Source organism: Galeopterus variegatus, unplaced genomic scaffold (assembly GCF_000696425.1).
Source record: "Galeopterus variegatus unplaced genomic scaffold, G_variegatus-3.0.2 Scaffold2918, whole genome shotgun sequence".
In the NCBI taxonomy this organism is placed as follows: Eukaryota; Metazoa; Chordata; class Mammalia; order Dermoptera; family Cynocephalidae; genus Galeopterus; species Galeopterus variegatus.
The window spans coordinates 111,017-123,142 of NW_007729029.1; the positions used below are offsets into that span (position 1 = coordinate 111,017).

At 37.5% G+C, this 12,126-nt stretch overlaps 1 protein-coding gene across 1 annotated transcript in view; it reads right to left on the bottom strand.

Moving 5' to 3' along the window:
- MS4A4A (membrane-spanning 4-domains, subfamily A, member 4A) overlaps positions 1-3,934 on the bottom strand; it is a 31,803-nt gene extending 27,869 nt beyond the window's left edge. The window contains exon 1 of the mRNA XM_008583458.1: positions 3,835-3,934. The gene's annotated coding sequence lies outside the window, so the exon portion shown is untranslated. The remainder of the gene's footprint in view (positions 1-3,834) is intronic.
- Between the last annotated feature and the right edge of the window lie 8,192 nt (positions 3,935-12,126).

Genomic DNA, 12,126 nt, shown 5'->3' on the forward strand with positions numbered 1-12,126 from the left:
AAGAAAATATACAAATGGCTGATAAGCACATGAAAAGATGCTCAATGTGATTTGTAATTAAAGAAATGCAAATCAAAACCACAATGAGATACCACTTCAAACCCACTAGGATGGAATAAAACAAAAAGACAATAACAAGTGGTGGTGAGAATATGGAGAAACTGGAACCCTCCAGCATTGATGGTCAGATTGTGAACTGCTGCAGCCACTTTGGAAAATGGTTTGACAGCTTCTCAAAATGTCAAATATAGAACTACCAAATCGTTCTTACATCCACCACGTTAGTGTAGTAGATCTTCGTAAGCTGAGGGGCTCTGAAACCACCTGGATTTAAATTCCAGCTGTACCTCTCTTTACTCAGGTTACTTAATTTTGTGTTTCTGTAACTCTATCACGTGAATAATAGTGCCTATCTCTTGTGGGAATTTAATTATGAGATAAAACATTTAAAATAGTTCATGTCACATAGCAGATACTAAATACATATTAACTATTATTGTTGTTGTTCCTACTATTATTTACCAATTTTCTAGTTTCAAGTATGAGCTGGCTGTTTAGCTTGGTTGGTTAGAGCACAGGCTCATAACACCAAGGTCACGTGTTCAGATCCCCGTACCAGTCAGCTGCCAAAAAAATTAATAATAAAGGCATTCTAGCTTCGAGTATAAAATATAAACCTCCTCTAATACTTCCTGCCATTCGAGAATGTCATAGAGAGAGACTTTGTTCCTGGCATCCTCCTGCTCCAACTTGCTCCTATCTTGGGGAAGGTGGAGAAGCAGGGGAGAGAGACCTATATGAAGACTGGTCAGAGCATTATTCCTGGTGCCACGTGCTCAGTGGCTGAGTCTTCTCTTCTGCAGTTGTCTCAAAGATTAGTCAGAAAAGTCAGGGTTATCCTCTTTTTCGCTCTTGTGAAATAAACTAGATACAAGACTACGTACAGGCAAGTCAGGAGGCCTTTCCCTTTATCCCACAGTCTCTGACCTGATGATGACAGGTTTGTGAGGTGGATTACATATTATATACTGTTGAGTATGTGTACTCAGACCTATATGTAGACTGTAGCATCCCCTGAACAGAATACAAGATCTATATTTGGAGAAAAGAAATAGAATAAAATAAGAGATCTTCCTTTTGGTCTTAAATATAATACACACCCTTTAATCTAGTCTTACCTGGTAGAACTGTCCCTCTCTGACCTTAATTTAAAGTCATTATAATAAAGCCCATAATTTGATCATTTAGCAAATTGTTCCAGATGGGAGAAGGGGTAATTTTCATTTTAAATGTTAGAAGACCTAAATAGAAGATATCCAGTCTTCCTCGAAATTTTTCTTCCAAAAAAGTAATGTGGTGGAAGGAAAAGAGCCCTACAACTAGTTTCTAATATAGAGAGGCAAGAGCTAAAGGTCATAGGGGGCTGGGGGACTCCAAGGGTTCTTTCTTCCCAGAAGGCCCAACAATTAACTAAGTTGTCCATTTTTAAAACCTGGCAGTCTGTCATTGTACCTTGTCTTACCTCCCTTCTATGTCCAATCAATCATGTTCTTCTGATCCTGCATAACCATTTTTTCAACTCTGCATTTCTTCCACCTCTTCAAACCAAGCCATCATCTTACCTTTATCAGGAATATCGCTATCTCCTCTTAATGTTCCTCAGTATCCACTTGAGGCCTAGTATGTCCAATTTATCCCTCACTTTGTGGCCAGAATAATCATGTTAATAAGTAAAAACAACTGTGTCATCCTCCTCCTTAAAATTCTTCCTTTGCATTTCACTACCCTTAGTATAAAGTTAATTTTTTGTGTGTTGTTAATAAGAAAAACTCTGCTACTTCAGCCCACATCCACTTCAGACTTACCTTGAGTCTCTCTCCTTTTGATTTCTGAAGCCCCAAATATATTTGATTTATTTCAGTTCTTCCAAAGCAGCAATTTCATTCCTTATATTGGGGCGTTTGCACATGTTAAACACATTTGCAAGAATGTTCTATCCATCCCATTCCCACCTTGCAACAACAAGAAGAAAAAATTCAACCCAGAATCTGATCTTTTCATACGCTAACAGTATGGCTGGTGTCTGCCTTCTCTCAGACACACCTGCCAACTCCCTCAAGCCCTGCACATGGATTATTCAAACTTTGATGCCAAAAAAGAGTTTTAAAAATCTGTTTATACCATAGAAGCCAAAGTTGTAAAAGTAACTAAAGATGATTCTTCCTAGTAGAACCAAATGTGTACTTTACTTTATTCCTCTTTAATGCAAAGGAACCTCTGCCTTAATCTCTCAGGCATAGCTTCAGACTGAGGATTTAGGAAATGTAGGTTCTGTCTTATCACATACCCTTCATGATTATTCCTCTATAATTAGTGACTCTCTAGTAAAACCGTAAGCTTCCCCAAGGCAGAGACATTATATCAACATAATGCTTTCAAGTGACTCTCGTGGCCTTTTCATAACTCTGTGGTAACATAGATCAGGTTCTGGTCACTCAAGACTGGTGCTCTGTCTTTCTACGACTCTGGCCGTAAATTCACGTAACTGCCTTCTACCTTCACACAACAGAAATCCATGCATTTACTACCGAGGACAGGCAAATTCCCCAATGAAAAAATGTGTCTTTACTATCCAAAGTTCAACTTCCCTATATTCAACTATCAAGGAAACTGAATCTGCAGAGAATATTGATAGATAAAAGAGACATTTCTTTCAGGGTAAAAAAGACTCTGAACCTTAGTTTGGCCACATCGTCTGTGACATGCAGGAGGCTATTGCCAACTACAATGTCTGTCCTTTTGCCCCTCACACAGAGGTGGAGAAGACTCTACAAACCCTTCCTCTCCTTCTACTGACTCCCATCTCTCTGTGGATCAGCACCAACTCCAATCTTATTTTGCCTTATCTTTCTATCTTCCTCATAAGTCACAATCACCCCAGGAGGGAGCACAGGGAGGAAGGTATAAAATGCCACCTCTCCTTCTCTGGTAAAATTATAAAATAGACCAAAGGCCCAAACGGAGGCCTGAACCTGGATGGTCTGTTAGAGGATGATGACAGTGATGAAAAACTGGTGAAAAAGACTAGGAGTCAAGAAGTCTGGGTTTTACTCCTAGCTCATGTATTTACTTTTGTGATTCTGGATAAGTTATTTTTGTTTTCTGGGTTTCATTTACCTCAACCGGGGAAAGATTGCATTAGGCACAATTACTTCCAAGCTTCTTTCTAATCCCCAAAATGCCAATAATTTTAAAGGTGTCTTTCATGAGTAGACTTCCTCATGAGCAGCTTCAGGTTATGGCTTGGGTGTCCCATGAATGGTACCAAAGATTTTGGGGAATTAGGTCAGGCCACAACTTATCTCAGGACCAGTCTAAATGCATAAGACGGGACACCCTGCCTGTGCCCTGCTCCATCTCCACCAAATTCTGCATGTGGTAGATCTTTTCTTATATGTCGAATTATAAAAATAACAAGTCAGAGACAGAGAATAAAGACCACAAAGGAAGGGACATCAAGGCTTTATAAAATAATTATTCAAAATTTTCTATTACCTTCATTTCTTTTGGTAGCCTGAAGATTTAGAGAACAAAAGTAACTAATACAACCTTTAAGAGCCTTGCCTTAACCCCACCCTCTGCAGTAAAGACTGCTCCCCAGAGTACCCTAAATATAGATTTAAAAGTGCACTAAACCCACCCCAACTCAGAATACCAGCTTGTGCCATTGGAAGTGACTTCATATTTTTTTCTTTCTCTTCCCTGTATCCTAAAAAAGGTAAATGGATAAAACCATCCACCCCAAAGCCTAGGAAGACAAATCCCTGGACCTACCTTTCTTCAAGCCTGCACTGTCTGCTGTGTGTCTGATGCACGTGAGGCTCTGAGCAAGTGCCTCAGGGTTCTTCGGTCCAGATACAATCACTTTCCCTCACTCCAAACCTCCTTCACGCGGATCAGATCTGCGTTCCTCTTCTAGGAGTTTTCCGAAAACCTAAGGGCTGTGTTGAGAAGCACAAACAGTTCCTTTTTTTACGCCAGAAATGCTAACTGATTTTGTGCCTCTACCGTGGATGTGTACGTGTATTGTGAAATTTGCTGAACAAGCGGTGACTTCCTCGTTACAGTCTGGCATATGAAAATAATAGTGATTACTACTGTAGATATCAGTGGTTAAGATTTTACTGGGTGCTTGACTCTGTTCAAAGGTCTTTGTACACACTATTTTAATGACATTTAGAAGCATTTTTAAAGCCCCTTTTCACAATTTCACACATTTTCATGCTCCCCTTCTTTCCCTGGAGAAGGATGTGCTGCAATTTTATACACAATGTAAATGTCTTATTTACATGAAATGCCACCATTGGAAATTCATCATGAATGACCATGAAATGGCAAGTTGGTTGTATAGTAATAGTTAATACAACACCTTTCTAAGTCAAAAAGGCAGCTAGAATAGAAAGATCCTGGCCTTTTACTAAGACAAAGTAAAATCAGTAAAAATCAGTCAACTGATTTTTGTCACAGGAACCAAGAACATACATTGGGGAAAGAATACTCTCTTCGATATATTGTGCTGGGAAAACTGGATATCCATATGCAAGAGAAAAAAAAAGATCCCTATCTCTTACCATCTATCAAAATCAACTCAAAGTGGATTAGAGACTTAAATGTAAGACCAGGAACTTAAAAACTACTAGTAAAAAACATAGGGAAAATACTCCAAGATGTTGGTCTGAGCAAAACTTTTATGGAGAAGACTTATAAAAAACAAGCAATGTAAAGCAAAAATAGACATACAGGACTGCATCAAACTAAAAAACATCTGCACAGCAGAAGAAGCAATCAACAGAGTGAAGAGACAACCAGAAGAATGGGAGAAAATTTTTGCAAACTGTTCATCCCACGAGGGATCAATATCCAGAATATACAAGGAACCTAAACAATTCAACATCAAAAAATAATAATAATATGATTCAAAAAATGGGAGAATTACTTGAATAGACATTTCTTAGAGGAAGACATACAAATGGCCAACAGGTATGTGAAAAAATGCTCAACATCACTAGTCATAAGGAAAATGCAAATTAAAACCAAAATGAGATATCATCTTACCCCAGGTAGAATGGCTATTATCAAAAAGAAAAAAAAAATAACAACTGCTGGTGAGGATGCAGAGAAAAGGGAATTCTTATATGCTGTAGGTGGAAATATAAATTAGTACAGCCATTATGGAAAACTGCAAGAAGGCCCCTCAAAAAAACCAATATAGAACTGCCATATGATCCAGCAATTTCACTCCTGGGTATTTATCCATGGAAAGGAAATTAGCACACCAAAGAGTCATCTACATCCCAATGTTTACTGCAATGTTATTCAAAATAGCCAACATACAGAATCAACCTAGGTGTCCATCGACAGATGAACAGATAAAGAAAATGTTGTATATATTCACAATGGAGTATTAATCATCCATGAAAAATAAATGAAACACTGTTATTTGCAGCAACATGGATGAACTTGGATGACATTATGTTAAGAAAAATAAGTTAGGCACAGAAAGATTAATACCACATGTTCTCACTCATATATGGGAGCTAAAATAATAATAATAATAATGATAATGTGAATTTTAGAAATAGAAAGTAGAATTGTGTTTATTAGAAAGTAGGATAGGGAGAGGTTGATTGATGGGCACAAAATTGTAGAATAGGAAAAATAATTTCTAGTGGTCTACAGTAGTGCTAGGCATGTATAGTTAGCAATAATTTATTATATGTTCTCAAATGGTGAGAAGACACGAGATCAAATGTTCTTATTACACCCAGAAAAACTGGATATGTAAAAAGAAAAAAAATGTTCTCATCACAAAGAAATGATAAAGTTTTGAGAGGGTGAATATGCTAATTATCCTGGTTTGATTATTACACATTGTATGCAGGTATCGAAATATAACTCTGTACTCCATAAATGTGTACAACTTGATGTGTCAATTACAAACTAAATATTTTTTTAAGTAAATAAATAAATAAAGTAAAAGAATGATAAAAATATATCAGGTGAACCTTAAACCAAAAACACTTAAGAGACAAAGTTGACCTTGGAGCAAAACACATTACTGATGAAAAAGATGACTATTTAATAACTACAAAAATACTCAGATCTCTAGGAAGATGTAATAATTTTAAATGCATAGATGCCTATTAACAGACCTCTAAATATATAAAGCACAAATTGACAACCTGCAGAGCAATGATGTTTTTAATACACGTAATCAAGAAAGAGTACATATCCAGAATATATAAAGAACTGTTACATGCATTAAGTAAAAGAGAGACAACTCAGCAGAAAATTGTTCAAAAGACATGTCAGGCACTTCACAAAAGAGAATATTCAAATATCCAAAAAGTATATGAAAATATGTTTAATCTCATTAATACAAGAAAACAAATATTATTTATCTTCTCAAAAAGTCAACTTTTTGTTTCATTGATCTGTTGTATCATTTTGGGATCTCTATTTCATTTAGTCCTGCCCTGATCTTAATTATTTCTTTCCGTCTACAGCTTTTAGAATTGGATTGTTCTTGTTTTTCTAGTTCGTTGAGGTATAGTATTAGGTAATTTATTTGAAGTCTTTCTATGTTTTTGATGTAAGTGTTCGTTGTGATAAACTTCCATCTTAGTACTGCTTTTACAGTATCCCACAGGTTTTGGTATGATGTGTCTTTATTTTCATTAGTTTCAAGAAATTTTTTGATTTCCTGTTTAATTTCTTCTTGGACCATAAGTCAGTCAGGAGCCTGTCGTTTAGTTACCATGTATTTGTTTAGTTTCCAGAGTTTCACTTGTTATTAATTTCCAGCTTTTTTTTATTGAAACATAATTGATGGGCCGGCCCGGTGGTGCGCTGCTACGGTGCACCGCTTGGGAGCGTGGTGGCGCTCCCGCGGAGAGGGTTCGGATCCCACATACAGACCGGTTCCCGCTCACTGGCTGAGTGAGGTGTGGGAGCAACACCGAGGGTTGCGATCCCGTTGCTGGTCCCAGTCTGGTACGGGTGTGACACTGAGGGTTGCGATCCGTTGCCGGACACACACACACACACACACAAAAAAAAAAACATAATTGATTACATATATTTGTAGGGTGCAGATTTGAATATCAATACATGTGTGCAAGAAGTGGGGATTAAAATCAGGATAGTTAGTATACTCACGTTTACAGAATGTAATCTATCTTTGTGACTGATTGTCAGTTTAAATCCATTGTGGTCTGTAAAGATACTCAAAGAGATTTCAATTTTTAAAAATTTGCTATGACTTGATTTGTGACCTAACACGTGGTCTATCCTGGTAAATGTTCCATGTGCTGATGAGAAGAACGTATATTGTGTACTTTTTGGATGAAGTGTTCTTTAGACATCTGCTAGGTCCAATTGGTCTAAGGTGTAGTTTAAATCCTGTGTTTCTCTGTTGATTTGCTTCCTGGATGATCTGTCCAGTACTGAGAGAGGGGTGTTCAGCTCCCCCACTATTATTGTATTGGGGTCTATCTCTTTCTTTAGGTCTAATACTGTTTGGTTTATATATCTGGGTGCTCCAGTGTTGGGTGCATACATATTTATGATTTTATGTCTTCTTGCTGGATAGACTTCTTTATCATTGTATAGTGTCCATCTTTGTCTCTTTTTATGGATTTTGGTTTAAAGTCTTTTTTATCTGATATAAGAATAGCTACTCCTGCTTGTTTTGGGTTTCCGTTCACATGGTATAACTTTTTCCATTCCTCATTTTTAGTCTGTGTTTGTCTTTACAGGTGACCTGAGTCTCTTGAAGACACCATATACTTGGGTCTAGCTTTTTAATCCAGTCAGTCAGCCTGCATCTTTAGAATGGGGAGTTTAATCCATTTACATTTAGGGTTGCTATTGACAGGTATTGTTTTACTCCTGGCATTTTATTGCTGTTTGTTTAGATGTTTTAAATATCTTTTGTCCCTTTCTTCCCCTTTTATTATTCATCTTCAATGTTAAAATACACAAGCCATTAGCTAAGTTACCACAAAAAAGAAGAGAGAAGACCCAAATAACAAAAATCAGAAATGAAAGAGGAGACATTACAACTGATACCACAGAAATACAAAGAATCATTACAGACTATTATGAACAACTATATGCCAACAAGTATGAAAACTCAGAGGAAATGGAAAACTTTCTGGATGCATACAAACTACCAACAATGAACCAAGAAGAAACAGAAAAACTGGAATGACCAATAACAAGCAATGAGATTGAAGCAGTAATCAGCAGTCTCTCAACAAAGAAAACCCCAGGACTGAATGGCTTTACTGCTGAATTCTATCAAACCTTTAAAGAGGAATTAATACAAATTCTTTTCAAACTATTCTGAAAAATTAAAACATAGGTCACTCTCCCAAACTTATTCTATGAGGCCAGCATCACCCTGATACCAAAACCAGACAAAGATACAACAACAAAAAAGGAAAACTACAGGCCAATATCCTTGATGAACATAGATGCAAAAATCCCCAACAAAATATTAGCAAACAGAAAGCAACAACACATCAAAAAAATTATACACAATGATCAAGTAGGATTCAACCCATGGATGGCTCAACATATGCATCAATAAATGTGATAAACCATATCAATAAAAGCAAGAACAAAAGCATACAATTATCTTAATAGACACAGAAAAGGCACTTGACAAAATTCAACTTCCCTTCATGATAAAGCTCCTCAGCAAATTAGTTATAGAAGGAAAGTATCTCACCACAATAAAAGACATATACATCAAACTAATCTCCAATATGATCCTAAATGGATCCTTAAGAACAAAAGCAAGACAAGGATGCCCACTCTCATCATGTTTAACATGGTACTGGAAGTACTTGTTACACTTCCCTCTGTGTAATGGAGATGAAAAAAAGGAAAGAATTAATCAAAGCACCATGAATGAAGCCTAGAGGGACTCCAGCCCATCAGGCATGGCAGCCCTGATTCAAAATTAGCTTTTTTTTTTTTTTTATTCTCAAGACAAGAAAGTTTCACAAGAAAAATCAGTTGATTCAATCATCAAAGAAGGACAAAAAAACAAAGGCAGTGTTACAGAGGTTAACTATGGCTAAGTATAGCTTAAACAGAAACTAGTTACATCAGTAAAATTAACAATGTGACATTCCAGAATGCAATTTGTGAAAGCCTAAATCGATCCACCAAGAAACAGATTGCCCTTAGCAAACATTTTCTTTTTCACATATTTTCCTACAGCAATTTCCTCAGCATATTTAAACAACAATCAAGCAGTTTCCTCAACATATCTTAACAATAATCAGTAGGTTAAATAGTCAATAGTCCTTCAAGCCAGAATCAAACCAGCAACCTAAGACAGTCAGAGAACACAATCCCATCCCTAAACAGTGATTAGAATTGATTAGATGGGCTTTTGCCAAGCTATCTGTGGACTTTGGTATTCTACTTCAAGGCTTTGGCCCTATGCATGCATTTACCTAAAAATCCTATTCTAAGATCAAAGGAGAATCAAGATTCTCCTTTTTAAGTACTAGCTGTGAGGAAAATGGAGTAGTTTGGTCAGGACCCGTCACCTCAGGTGTAGCTGGGTGTGGTGCAGCACATCCTTTGTAAACAAGTTGTGTGGGAGTAGAGTTAGTGTGCATGCCTGCCTGTGCATCTTTTGGCTTATTGCTATTTTTGTGTGCTCTTGAGTGTGTGAGGCAGTGGCTCTGAACGCTGGTCAGCAGAGCTAGCATCTAAAAATAAAGCCTATTGTTTCTTCACGCATGGCTCCAAGGACCTTTTTCCTGTTATCTAGCTCCTAGACCTGCATGTGAAGAATTCATGACCCAGTCTGGACAATGGGCTCAAGGGGTGTGTGAGCTCCAGACCCAGCCCTTGCTCTGCACTAGCCAAAGCAGTCAGACAAAAGAAAGAAATAAAGGGCATCAAGATTGGAAAATACAAAGTCAAAATGTCCCTGTTGGTAGACTTCATGATGCTATATATAGAAAAACCTAAAGACTACTGAAAAACTCTTAGAGCTGATTAACAACTTCAGTAATGTTGCAGGATACAAAATCAACACCAAAAAATCTGTAGCATTTTCATACTGAAATAATGAACCAGCAGAAAAAGAAATCGAGAAATCAAGCCCATTTACAATAGTCACCAAAAAAGTAAAATACCTAGGAATCAATTTAACCAAGGAGGGAAAAGATCTCTACAATGAGAACTACAAGACACTACTGAAAGAAATTAAAGAAGACACAGAAAGGTGGAAAATCATTCCATGCTCTTAGATTGGAAGAATTAACATTGTGAATATGTCCATACTACCCAAAGCTACTACAGATTCAATGCAATCCCCATCATCAAAATACTGATGACATTCTATACAGAAATAGAAAAAACAATCCTGACATTCATATGGAACAATAAAAAGCCACAAATAGCCAACGTAATCCTGAGCAAAAAAATAAAATAAAACTGGAGGCATAACACTACCCAACTTCAAATTATACTACAAAATTTTGTAACCAAATCAGCATGGTATTGGCATTTAAAAAAAGACACTCAGACCAATGGAATAGAACAGAAAACCCAGAAACAACCACACACTTACAGCCTACTGACCTTTGACAAAGGAAACAAGAACATAGCTTGGAGAAAAGACTGCCTCTTCAGTAAATGGTACTAGGAAAGTTGGACATCTATATGCAGAAGAATGAAACTAGACCTGTACCTCTCACCATAAGCTGCAATCAACTTAAAATGGGTTGAAGACTTAAATATAAGGCCCAAAACCATATAACTACTAAGAGAAAACAAAGGGAACACTTCAGGAAGTAGGACTGGGCAAAGACTTTATGAATAAGATTCCAAAAGCACAAGCAACAAAAGAATAAATAAGCAAATGGGATTATATCAAACTAAAAAGCTTCTGGTGGAAGCAGAGAAGACAGCACACCCAGGGTCCTAGACAAGGAGCCAATGGCTGCAGGCCCCTCTGCCTATAAGCAAGCAAGACGGCTTACAGGGGTCTCAGGCAAGGAGCCAAGGGCCATAGCCTCCTTCACCCAGAAGCAGACAAAAGTGAATGCCCAGGGTCCCAGGAAAGTAGCAGAGGGCCTCAGCCCCACCCCGCACCCAAAAGCAGGCAAAAGAGCATGCCAAAAATGCCATTTCTGTGCAGGTGGCCTACTACAACCACCAACACAGCCACAGCTGCTAAAAAAGTGGCTCAATGCCACAGCAGCAGCCACTGCCAGCATGCAGGTGGCCTGCCAGACATTTGGCTGCATTGACACAAGTAGAGTCACCAGTGGAAACTGGAAAAAGAAGACGACATCTCTCCACTCAAAGCCCACTCCAGAGTAATAGAGTGAGGAACTGCTCTAGCAGGTGACCAGACATCAATGTAGAAATACTAGAAATATGAATACTCAAGAAAACATGGCATCACCAAAAGGATACAGTAATTCTCAAATACCAGACCCTACAGAGATGGAAACCCTTAAAATGACTGAAAAATATTCAGGATATGAAGGAGGAAATTTACAAAGATGTTAACACCTTAAAAAAAACATATACCCGAACTCATGGAACAGGAAGATTCACTCAATGAAATAAAAAAGACACTAATAGTTTAAGCAGCAGGTGAGAATAAGCAGGAGGAAGAATTTCTGATCTTGAAGATAATCATTGGGATATATTCACATGGCGATTTTGAAAATAAAATTACTTATAAATGTCTGGATAGTTCTTTCCATTTCTGAGAAAAATGTCATTGGAATTTTAATGTGGATTGCATTAAATTTGTATATCACTTTGGGTAGTATGGACATTTTCACTATGTTGATTCTTCCAATCCAAGAGCATGGGATATCTTTCCATCTTCTTGTATCCTCTCTAATTTCTCTCAGGAGTGGTTTCTAGTTCTCATTATAGAGATTTTTCACATCCCCCAGTTAGGATGGCTAAAATCCAAAAGACTCTGAATGATAAATGCTAGTGAGGTTGTGGAGAAAAAGGAACTCTCATGCATTGTTGGTGGGACTGCAAAATGGTGCAGCCTCTATGGAAAATGGT